Below are 11,670 nucleotides of genomic sequence, written 5' to 3'. Positions count from 1 at the left end.
CTTCAGTCCCTACTCCTGATTTGGTGTCACAATGGTTTGCTTTGCTCGGATGATGTGCTACGATCACACCTTCAAAGGTGTAACCATCTTATACTTTGTCAGTGGTCCCAACCTTTCTCCATGCTCCTTGCCAACTGACAGGATTTGCAGCTCAACCCATTCTCCCATTGCCCTACGCCAGTAACCCTGTTGCCATGCAGAGTGGCATCTCTGTGTCATGCCATCTTACACACTTGGGCAAGACACAAGACAACCCCATAATTGATGCTTTTCACAATTGCCCAAATACATCCATCTCCAGCTAGTTTATATTCATCATTGCAGATCTCGAGAGATTATTTAGCTATTATTTTGTCCCCTTGAATGTACTCAATGGATGATCCCAAAGCTTCAACCTCCATGCAGGCTGCCTTTATCAGGGATGAGATCCTTCTCTGTCAGTGGGTAGTGCACCTCTGTCCTAACAGTTACTAGTAGGGATGAAGTCAACATCAAACCATGGGACTGTCCTTAGTTTGGGGGTCCTGTCCAGGTCCTAGCTCCCTTTCTCTTGGCCAGCAGTAGAGATGCAGAGAAAGTTAAAGAGCTGGTTTTGAAACTTTTCCCCAACACTTCTTCATTAAGGGAATGGGTAGTCCTATTTAGGATAGTATAGTGGCTCAGCGGTTAGCATTTCTGTCTCACAGTGCCATGGACCTTGGTTCAATTCCAGCCTTGGGTGACTGTCTGTGCAGAGTCTGTACATTCTCCCCGTGTCTGTGTGGGCTTCCTCTGGGTGCTCTGGTTTCCTTCCACAGCCCAAAGATGTGCAGGTTAAGTAGATTGGCCATGCTAAATTTCCCATAGTGTCCAGGGATGTGTAGGTTAGGTAGATTAACCATGGAGAATACAGGGTTACAGGGAAAAGGTAGAGGGGGTGGGTGGGATGCTCTTCGGAGAGTCAATGCAGATCTGATGGGCCCAATGGCCTCTTTCCACACCGCAAGGATTTTATTCTATTCAAGTAACCTTCCGCCCTGACGAAGCTGCTGAGTGCCTTTAGCACAATTGTCACCCACAGCGAAAACTGCACGTCCCATACCTCCTGCAATAGTTACTGGATATTGCATTCGCCTTCCAAATGGAACGCATCAGCTTTCAACTTCCTGGAGCAGGTGCTACAGTACTGTGCCAGTAAACTGGGTGACTGGCTCTCAGTGCACAGGTTGCCCCCCACCCCCCTCCCTGCCCAGAACACTTGTCCTCTAATTGCTCTCTGGGCACAGTGCCTACTCTTCCTACACTGGAGTTGTTTAGCTCAGCCCAGGGCAGGTGTTTACCTGCCACTACGCGCATTATCAGACACCTCTCCCTGATTAGTGTGGGGCTTTTCCTCGCTGTAAAGGATGTCTTTTTTTTATTTTTAAAAATTCTGGACTGAAATGAGAGCGAACTGCTTTGAGAGCTGGGAATTTACAAGGACAACGAAAGTTTCTCTCAGTTCTCTGTAGTTATGAACTCGATCCCTTTTCTGAACTCTATTTGTCTAGCTGTGGATTCTAGCCATGTGCAGACAAACTGGAGCTGAGGGTTTGTTTACAAGTGAAGCTGATTGGTTTGAGGACTAGAGACCAGTTATCAATGACCAAGGTCCTCTGCCTGGTTGATTGGTTTTCCAGTGACTGAACAGTTTGGGCTGTGAATTAGACTGAACGAAGTTAGAGATCAGTGAGAAACCAGCAGTTTTGCAGCAGCCAAAATCTCTCCCTGTCTCTCAGTTCTCTGCAGTAAGCCACTTTACGCCTGAAAAAAAAACGGCTTGTATTTCCTTCAGTAGATGCTGTAATTGATGACTTTGAATTGGATAAGCCCTAGAAATTTCAGAAATGAGATATGTGACTCTTGTAAAGCATTTGAAAAAAGGAAGGTTGAGGAAATTCCTTTGAAAAGGAGAACATTTCATGACTAATGTTTCTCATTCCTGGAACCATTCGAGCAAATCGCTTCTACATTCTCTCCGATGCTTTTGCACCTTTCTTACACCTTTACACAGTACTCCAGCTGAGGTCTAACAAGTGCCTTGTGATGTCTCTGGGAATAGTGGAGCCTGATTTCTAGCACACTGTCCCAGAGAGTTAAGCCACCACCCAGAAGATGACATTGGAAGGATCTCATTGTCCATCCATCCAATATGAGCATGGAGTCGGCATGGTTGGGTCAGAGGCGGCCTTTTCCTGCTTGTCATGTGTTTGTATGTTCATGCGTTGCAGTAAGGATTTAGTGCCTTCCGGGGCAGATGGAAGTGTGACAGCTGAACATTTAGACATCAAGAATAAAGGAAATGCTAGATGCCAACAGCGGGTGACTGAAAGAAAAAGGAAAATGTTTCAGTGAGTCCCTTGGCTTTGATATTCTTCATAAACCTGGCTGGCTTGCTTTCCATAGAAGTATAATACTCTAAGTTGGCAGATCCCATGATAAGTGAGCAGGGAGGTTCATTCTGCCTGGCAATGAGGATATAAATGTACTCCGATATGTTATGCACTCTACCTCTCCCATTCCATAGACAAAGAAAACACTCACCCAGCATTATCTGTAACAGACTGAAGTTAGGAAGTCATAGAGTTATACAGCAGAGAAACAGACCCTTCTGTCTAACTCATTTGTGCTGGCCAGATACCTAAACTGATCTAGTCCCATTTGGCAGCATTTGGCCAATATCTCTCTAACCCCTTCTAGATGCCTTTTAAATCTTGTAATTGTACCAGCCTCCACCACTTCCTCTGACAGCTCATTCTATACACGCACCACCCTCTGTATGAAAAGGATTCACCTTATGGGTCCTATCATGGACCATTTTAGTGCCAGTAATGAAATCAGTTTAAAAATAAAGAGTTCATGATTAGCAGCTTAATATAGATATCTCAATTTTACATATCTCACACCTTGTGTATCAATAAGGGTACAAAATAAAATTGAAGACATCCTTCGGCTTGAAATGTGGCTTTTCAAGCACTGTTTGGAATATTCAGTTATGCTATATTCAATTATGAGAGTCTGATAACCGCGCTCTGTGTTTGGTAGGTTAAGCCTGGGTGTGTACTTACAGCAAAATCACCACAGGAGCTGTCAGAAGCTGAGATTGAAACAGGAGTGCAAACATTTTGTGAGTGTTGAGATATTTTACAACTTTTATGTATAAGTATATCGCTCATTTAGAAATTGCTAGTACTTCTGCATTGATCTGAGATTTACAAAATATACAACAAACCAGGAAAACAGCATTTTCTAATATCATTTCCCCCTTTGCACATGTTCTGCCATTTTACGGGTAGACCTGACAGCTAACAAACAGATCACAGAGCTCGAGCCACTATCTCTCTGCTGTTTCTTCTTCAAACAATGGGAATATTGTGAAATGCCGCACGCAATGCAGACTCGAAAGCTGCAGTGATATTTCAGCAGCCAGGCACCGTATGAGCAGCAAATGAGTGCAAAATCTTTCTCAGCATACACAGCGAGGGGTGAAAGGAAGACTGTGATATCCAATCAGTTGCCACGTAAGACTCTTGGTGCACCTACAGATTGTTTGATATGAGTTCCCCAAAGTCCCTGTGACATTGGACCCCAATTCCTCAGGAACTGATTCTTCACATAAAAAATATTCAATGTATGTGAAGAAACTTCCAGACAGAGTGAAGGAGTCATTTTACAAACAATTGGACACGATAATGTCGGGAGGGAGATGTGAGGGAGATGTGTGTGGCACAGAGGAGCCATGTTGAATCAATGAATTTAATGGGCCATTGGCCTCCTCCATCTATCATTAATTGTGATATGTTCTTTTGTTGACGCAAAGTACAATTTGGACATTTGCAATTACAAAGCTGAATGGATCCAATTTCTTGAATAGATATTTCGCTTATTTTTACTAGAGCAAAGTGGAATGGTACATTGTATTAGACACAGTAATATACAGACAAATGAATGAAAACAGTTCTTTGGCAAGTCATTTCAAGCCTCATTTACCCTTGGTAAATGACTCAGGAGGGAAACGAAAAAGATTCTTGAACATGGAAAAGGGAATGGATGATTTTAACTTATATTCAACAAAACACCGGTTCAAACATATATCTCAGCAAGATAAAGACAAATTGCATTCATATTCCATCCTGAAAAACACTACAAGATGTTTCACACAGGCTTAAAGAAAATGACAGCTCCCATGCCAGAGATGGAGAGATCAAGAGAGGTGCCTAAAAACTTAACCAAAGAGGGAGGGGTTAAAGCCTTCATGCTGCAAGTTCTGCCTTTAGACTGGCTATCACTGACCTTTCAATCCCTCCACATAATCCCTCCAAAATGGATATCCACTTTTAAATTAAGACCTTGCCATCCATAAGCTTATTGTGGACGATCACATGAGCCTTTTGACCATAACGGATACATGATTGAGGAGTGATAACCCCTTTTCCCCTGAATGAAGTTCCCTGCCTGCCTATACCTTCCAGCACTTGCACTGTTCGAAGTGAAAGTTTCGACCGTAGCGCTCAGACTCACCTTGATCTGCCCTCCAAATCCTCTGGCTACTTCTCCTCCAATGAACATTCAACTTTGTTCACATAGCTAATTTCAAATATTTGTTCACCATTGCTCATACAAATATCACTCCACATTTCTCAGCAAGAAATTTTTTTCAGCTTTCCTCCCTCAGTCTCCGCAAGGAGCAACTGCTCAAACTGGTGATTTGAATCACCATGTCAAGCCTTCTTGTTCTCACCTGACCAAGTTTACTGCTCTCCTGTCGTCCCCAGATTGTTCCCTTTATATCATCTCTCCTACCCACATATAGGGAATCTTTTTCTCACATAGCTTCATCATTCCAACTGTAGTTACCAGTGAGATGCCAATCTCTGATCATGTGCTTTATCACTGTCCGCCCATATTCTCCTTTCCCATCTGGACACCAACTCTTTCTATGTCTGACCTGAGGGAAAACATTCTCTCTCACAGTTACACTTTCAACTTTCATACAATCTAGCCGTTCGTTTTGTTCTTTATTCAATTTTAGCAGCTTTTGATTTGCTAAATCACACTCTCTCTATATCATTGCTCAATGTCGTTGTTCCAATTTGAACCACAACATTTTCCTACTCACATTGTGCTTTCTGGTCTATCTCCCATCTGCACTATCGATGTCTGGGGGATACAGACTTGACGGTCTTTGCAAACAAATAGTTTAAGCATCCATCATGAGACCTGGCTGGTCAGGTCTGTCTCTTTAAGCGAGTTAGGATTCTGTCACAATTGTGAATTTGTGTGTATAAATGTGAGCATTTGGTCTCCATGACAATTTTGGTTTCCAATTGTTAAAGAATGCTTAACAAGTACTTACATTTTTGTTCTCAATGAAACCTGGTGTCAATTAATCAGGTCTTATAAAAATAATAAATCATGTTAAAAAATGTTTTCAGCCAAAAAGTGGAGCTGCAGGACTAAAACATTAAAATTCCATCTAAAATCATGAACAAAGTGATGACTAATGAATGACAGTCAGCCATGAGTTCGATCACCAGGCTCAAAACATTAACCCTATTTTACTCTCCACAGGTGCTGCCAGACGGTCGAATTTCTCCAGCAATTTCTGTTCTTTTCATAATTCAGATTTCCAGTATTTGCAGTATTTCGCTTTTAAGTTGGTCGCCCATGCAGTTTAATTGGGTAGTTACACACATGTGATGACTTATGGGAAAGTGGGACTCCATTCTGTTAGCCCTTGCTGTAAACTGCATAGGCCCCGCCCCTGCCCAGGTCCCCACTCATATGCTGCCCCCCACTGCTTGAGGTGCCCTGACAGTGGACAAACCCACCCCGATGCATTCCCGTAACTCCCCCTTCACAACTGTCATAGCCCCTTCCCCTTACATAGCCACAGCCCCCATCCTTGTCCTGACTCTCTGCAGGTCCAGGACTGTGCAGGAAGATTCACATTTTCTAAGAATGTATTGCCTAAGCTTCTAATGTTTTGACAATGTGAGCTACATCGTTTCTGACAGTTCTTCCAAATGTTTGATTTGATTTACCAATATAGCAGATGGAATTACTGCTCAAAGTTTTCAAGCAAAGGTCCAGTTGCTCAAACTGTGTACTGTTAATGCCCTTACACTGCAAACTCCCTCCTACATCCTCCCACCAACCCCCACGTTGCTGATGCCAAGTGGGTCAATCATACACGAGGTGCTTTTGATAGAGTGATCCTGTTCACCTGCTGGGCACGCTGCGTGGAAATGGGCCCACCTACATACTGGAGACTTCTGAATAACCACTAAATGGGCATGTAAGGGCCATGTGGGGCATTTGGGAAAATTACCCATGGCTCTTCCTACCCAGAACCTAATTCTGACAGAGGCAGGAAGGCTGCGGGGTCAGGTATGAAACCCACCGGCTGAGTTGAATACCCTGGCTGCCTCAAAGCAAAGCACCAATGAAAACAGCCTGTGTCCATATGATTCCAGTCACACACACACACACACATATACACACACACACACACACACACACACACACACACACACACACACACACGTATACACACACACATGCACACACACACACATGCACACACACACGCATACACACACAGACACACATACACACGTACACTCACATACACACACACACATACATACACACACACATACACACACACAATACACACACACACATATACACACACACACATACACACACGCACACACACATACACACACACATACATATACACACACATACACACGCAGACACATACACACACACACACACACACGTACACACTCACATACACACACACAATACACACACACATACACACACACACACACAAACACACACATACACACACAGACACATACATACACACACATATACACATACAGACACACATACACATATACAATATACACATACATACACATACAGACACGCACACTCTCACACAGACACACCCACAATTACATGTAGACAGACAGACACACACATGCATACACATTCACACAGACACACACACGGACACACACATACACTAATGTTAGTGAGAGACCCAATTAAGCAATTCTGGTGCTGATAGGAGATAAATAGTTTCTCAATCTCGTTAAATTTGCCTTGGCCGACAATTCCTGACTTTTTCACATGTCAAATTCATTTGAGAATGAAATCGGAAAATGTGGCCTTGAAAACATTGGAGGCTGTAACAATGCCACACAATTACTGGGCTTACAGCGCCTCAGTATAGCTGAAAGAGCCACCTGTCATCGAAAGAATAAAAGCTCATTACAATGCAATGAGGAGAGATTGTTTTTGCTGAGATGGTATTGACTCAGTAGATTCCTGTTCAATGTCTTTTCATACAGATGAAAACACACTGATAAAAGGCGACACAATAGGCACAACGTTTCCAGGTTTACTCAAGAATTTGTTATTAATCACAAAAGCTGATTTGATTTTAAATATTAAAGGGCAAGATTTGTGATGTTTTTCAAGCTTAATCCTACAGTACCTGGTGGCTATTAGGAATGTAGGAACTAATTAATGCACATTCAACCTGTGACCCATCCCAGTAGGTACACCATACAATAATATGGTTGTCAGCTAATCCTGTAAGACCATAAGAGATAAAAATAGGAGTAGGCCATTCAATCCCCTGAGCCTGCTCTGCCATTCAATAGGCTGATCTGAAATTCCTCACATCCACTTTCCTGCCCTTTCCCCATAACGCTCAATTCCCCTACTGATAGAGTCTATCTCAGCCTTAAGTATACACAAGGACTCTACCCCCACAGCTCCCTGTGGCAAGGCTTTCGAAAGACTCACAACCACTTGAGGGAAGAAATTCCTCCTCAGCTCAGTCTTAAATCGGTGCCCCTTAATTTTGAGATTATGCCCTCTGGTCCTAGACTCTCTCATGGTGGGAAAACATCCCCTCAGCATTTACTCTGTCAAGCTCCTTAAGAATTCTATATGTTTCAATGAGATCATCTCTCATTCTCCTAAACTCAAATGAGTCCCAAACTGTTCAGCCTTTGCTCATAAGACAATTTCTCCACACCGGGAATCATCCGAATGAATCTTCACTGATCTGCCTCCAAAGAAATAATATCTTGCCTTAAGTGAGGGGACCAAAACTGCTCTGGATGTGGTCTCCTCAGCACCTTGTACAGTTGCAGTAAGACTTCCCTACTTTTATACACCAACCCTCTCAAATTAAAGGTCAACATTCCACCTATTTTTTACCAATTTTTCTAATTAACTTGTTCGGACATGTTATTACACACTTCTGGAGCAGATGGGACTAGAACCTGGGCCTCCCAGTCCAGGTAAGGGATGCTACCACTGTGTCACAAGAGGGCCCCTATAAGGTCAACATTCCATTAGCCTTCCTGTTCACATTCCTTGAAAGTGGAGTTGCAGGTAGATAAGGTGGTGAAGAAGGCATTTGGTATGCTTGCCTTCATTGGTCAGTGCATTGAGTACAGGAGTTGGGATGTCGTGTTGCACCTGTAAAGGACATTGGTGAGGCCACTTTTAGAATACTGTATACAATTCTTGTCGCCCTCCTATAGGAAGAATGTTGTTAAACTTGAGAGGGTGCAGAAAAGATTTACGAGGATGTTGCCGAAACTGGAGGGTTTGAGCTATAGGAAGAGGCTGAATGGGTGGGGCACTTTTCCCTGGAGCATTGGAAGCTGAGGGGTGGCCTTATAGAGGTTTATAAAAACATGAGGGGTCTAGACAGGGTTAATGGTAGGCGTCTTTTCCCTCGGATGAGGCATTTCAAGACTTGGGGGGCATATTTTTTAAGGTGAAAAGAGAGGGACTTAAAAAAGACACGAGGGGCAAATTTGTTACTGGGTTCGATTCCACCTTCGGGTGACTGTCTGTGTGGAGTTTGCACATTCTCCCCGTGACTGCGTGGGTTTCCTCCGGGTGCTCTGGTTTCCTCCCACAGTCCAAAGATGTGCAGGCTAGGTGGATTGGCCATGCTAAATTGCCCGTAGTGTTTAGGGATGTGTAGATTAGGTGGGTTATAGGGGGAATGGGTCTGGGTGGGGTGCTCTGAGGGTCGGTGTGGACTTGTTGGGCCGAAGGGCCTGTTTCCACACTGTAGGGATTCTATGATCTGAGAGGGTGATTTGCGTGTGGAACGAAACTCCTGATGAAGTGGTGGATGTGGGCGCGGTTACAACATTTAACATACACTTAGATAAGTACCTGAAGAAATGTTTAGAGGGATATGGGCCAGGAGCAGGCAATTGGGACTAGTTTAGGTTGGGATTATGTTCAGCATGGACTGGTTGGACCAAAGGGTCTGTTTCCGTGCTGTATGACTCTATGAGTCTATGACAGTCATCAATGTCCCTCCCATCTCTGATCTGACCAGGCCTTCTTCAATGTCTCCCACCTGGCCTCAATCCCTCTGTCACCCTCAGTGTCTCTCCAAGCCCCTGATCCCTCCCTCGCTCCTCAGCAGTCCTGGCCTGCAGCCAATTACCTACACTATAACCACCACACCTCCTCCCTGTGAGAGATAGATCACCTTTCAGCCTGGTTGGCTGTGGCAGGTATGCAGATTTCAGATATGGTGACCAGAGTGACCATGAAGTTTGCACCACCTCTGGAAAACCCATTCTGTGTGTTTCTGAGTTGCTAAATCGCCCCGCGACCTGATGCAATGTTATGCTATTCTTTATTTCATTCTCCATTATTTAGCGGTCGCTTGGGAGTAAGAACCTGAGCATTGCTGTTAAAAAAAAACACATTTTGTCAAAGTTTTCATCTTGCATTCATGACATTTTGCAAAAATACCGATACATGGGAACATCGACATTTCTGTTGTTATGACAGGAGAGCACTGACAGTCCTATTTAGGATTGTCAGTCAGGCTCCCAGATTGGCACACATGCTGTACCAGAAGCTACCTGTATGAATACACAGGACGCTGTTTGTTGCCAGCTGAAAGAGCAGGCACTGTGCCTGTTTCAACTCCACAAAACAGGTGGTAAATCATTTCTCAGAGCAATGCCTTGATCAATCAGAGTCAGCCTTCCTGGTTGGAGATTTAAGCAAAGCCTGGCAGTCAACTGTCAATCAGCATTAATGGGTGCAATCTCCTTGGCAACACCTCAACCAATCTGAGTCCCGTTGCCAACAAACCTGCAGTGCCCTCTGATGCAGTATGAATGCTGTTCTCCCTATTTGTTGACATTCTTATGAGTTGTCCCAAAGATGGAAAGCTTCAACAAAATGATCTTTTCTGAACACCATGATTGAATGGACTGACATTCCCCTGGCCTGTTTCCGATGCACTGATAAAACCCTGGTCCTTGCTCAATTCAATTGAGAACAGAGAGCTGCAGCCTGCTCCCCACCTGGCGCTCTTCATCTGACAAGTGAAGCTGAAGTTCGTCTGTTTATTTTTTAATATCTTCAGATTTTTTTGAGGCAGCTAATTCACTTTCTTTCGTGGGTACTGACATGTATCTTTGACAGATTTCAAAAAACAGAAACAACAAGTTACTAAAACATGTTGGAGTCTTCTTGGTGGCTATTTAAAACTCCACTGCCTGATGTGTCACTGACTGTACAACTGCAGTTGTTTCAGAGCAATTGACCTTGCAACTACAGCTAGTCCCATTGTGACATTTCAACATCACTTTGTTAACCTTCAGATTCTCCTGTACCTTTGGCGGCAATGACTGTGCTACTGCTGCAATGAACTCCATCAACAAGAAATGAAGTAGCATGATATAGTCTTTCTCTGTACGATGGTTGCCCACAGTCACACAGAATGTTGCATATTGCCCATCCCTAGTTGCCTTTGAGAAGGCACAGGCAAGCCACATTCTTGAGCCACTGCAATCCATACTATGTTTTGTACGCACAGTGCAGTGAGACAACTTGCTAAGTATTTAGAGGACAATGTTTTGTTTGTTACTCATTTGTGAGATGTGGGTAGCGTTGGCTGGAGCCACCATTTATCACCCAAACCTGACAGGCCTGATGGAGGTGGTGACAAGCTGTATTCTTGAACCACTGCAATCCACGAAGTGTAGGGACACCCACAGTGCTATTAGTTTGGGAATTCGAGGATTTTGACCCAACAACAGTGAAGGGACTGTAATATTATTCCAAGCCAAGGTGGTGTGTGGCTTTGATGTGAGTTTGCCTCCAATGGGGTATGTTATTTGGTGTAGAAATGCTTATGATTTCTCCTGGAACAGAAGAAAGGGGCCTTGGGTAACATGATAATCAAGAATCCAACAGGCATTTATTTTTATCTATACTGTATATATATATTGGACAAAGATGACATTGACAGCCACATAAGTGTCTGGGCTAATGCACATGTTTTCAATAGCATGCCATGCTTCAAGTGATCCCTAAGAAGACGGCTTCTTAGCCCTTTACATCCTCAGGTCATGTGCAATAATGTACAGATGGTGCATTGCCCATTAAAGTTACACTAACTGAGGGACATATCACAACAGGCTGGAAGAGAAAACACAGGTAATGATGGTCTTCCCTTGCATCCGCAATCCTTGACCACCTTGATGGTACAGGTAAAAGCCAAAAGAACTACAGATGCTGTAAATCAGGAACAAAAACAGAAGTTGCTGGAAAAGCTCAGCAGGTCTG

Source organism: Rhincodon typus, chromosome 5 (assembly GCF_021869965.1).
Source record: "Rhincodon typus isolate 14 chromosome 5, sRhiTyp1.1, whole genome shotgun sequence".
Taxonomy (NCBI): Eukaryota; Metazoa; Chordata; class Chondrichthyes; order Orectolobiformes; family Rhincodontidae; genus Rhincodon; species Rhincodon typus.
The sequence above is the reverse complement of the archived record's forward strand: the minus strand, read 5'-3'. Positions refer to the sequence as shown.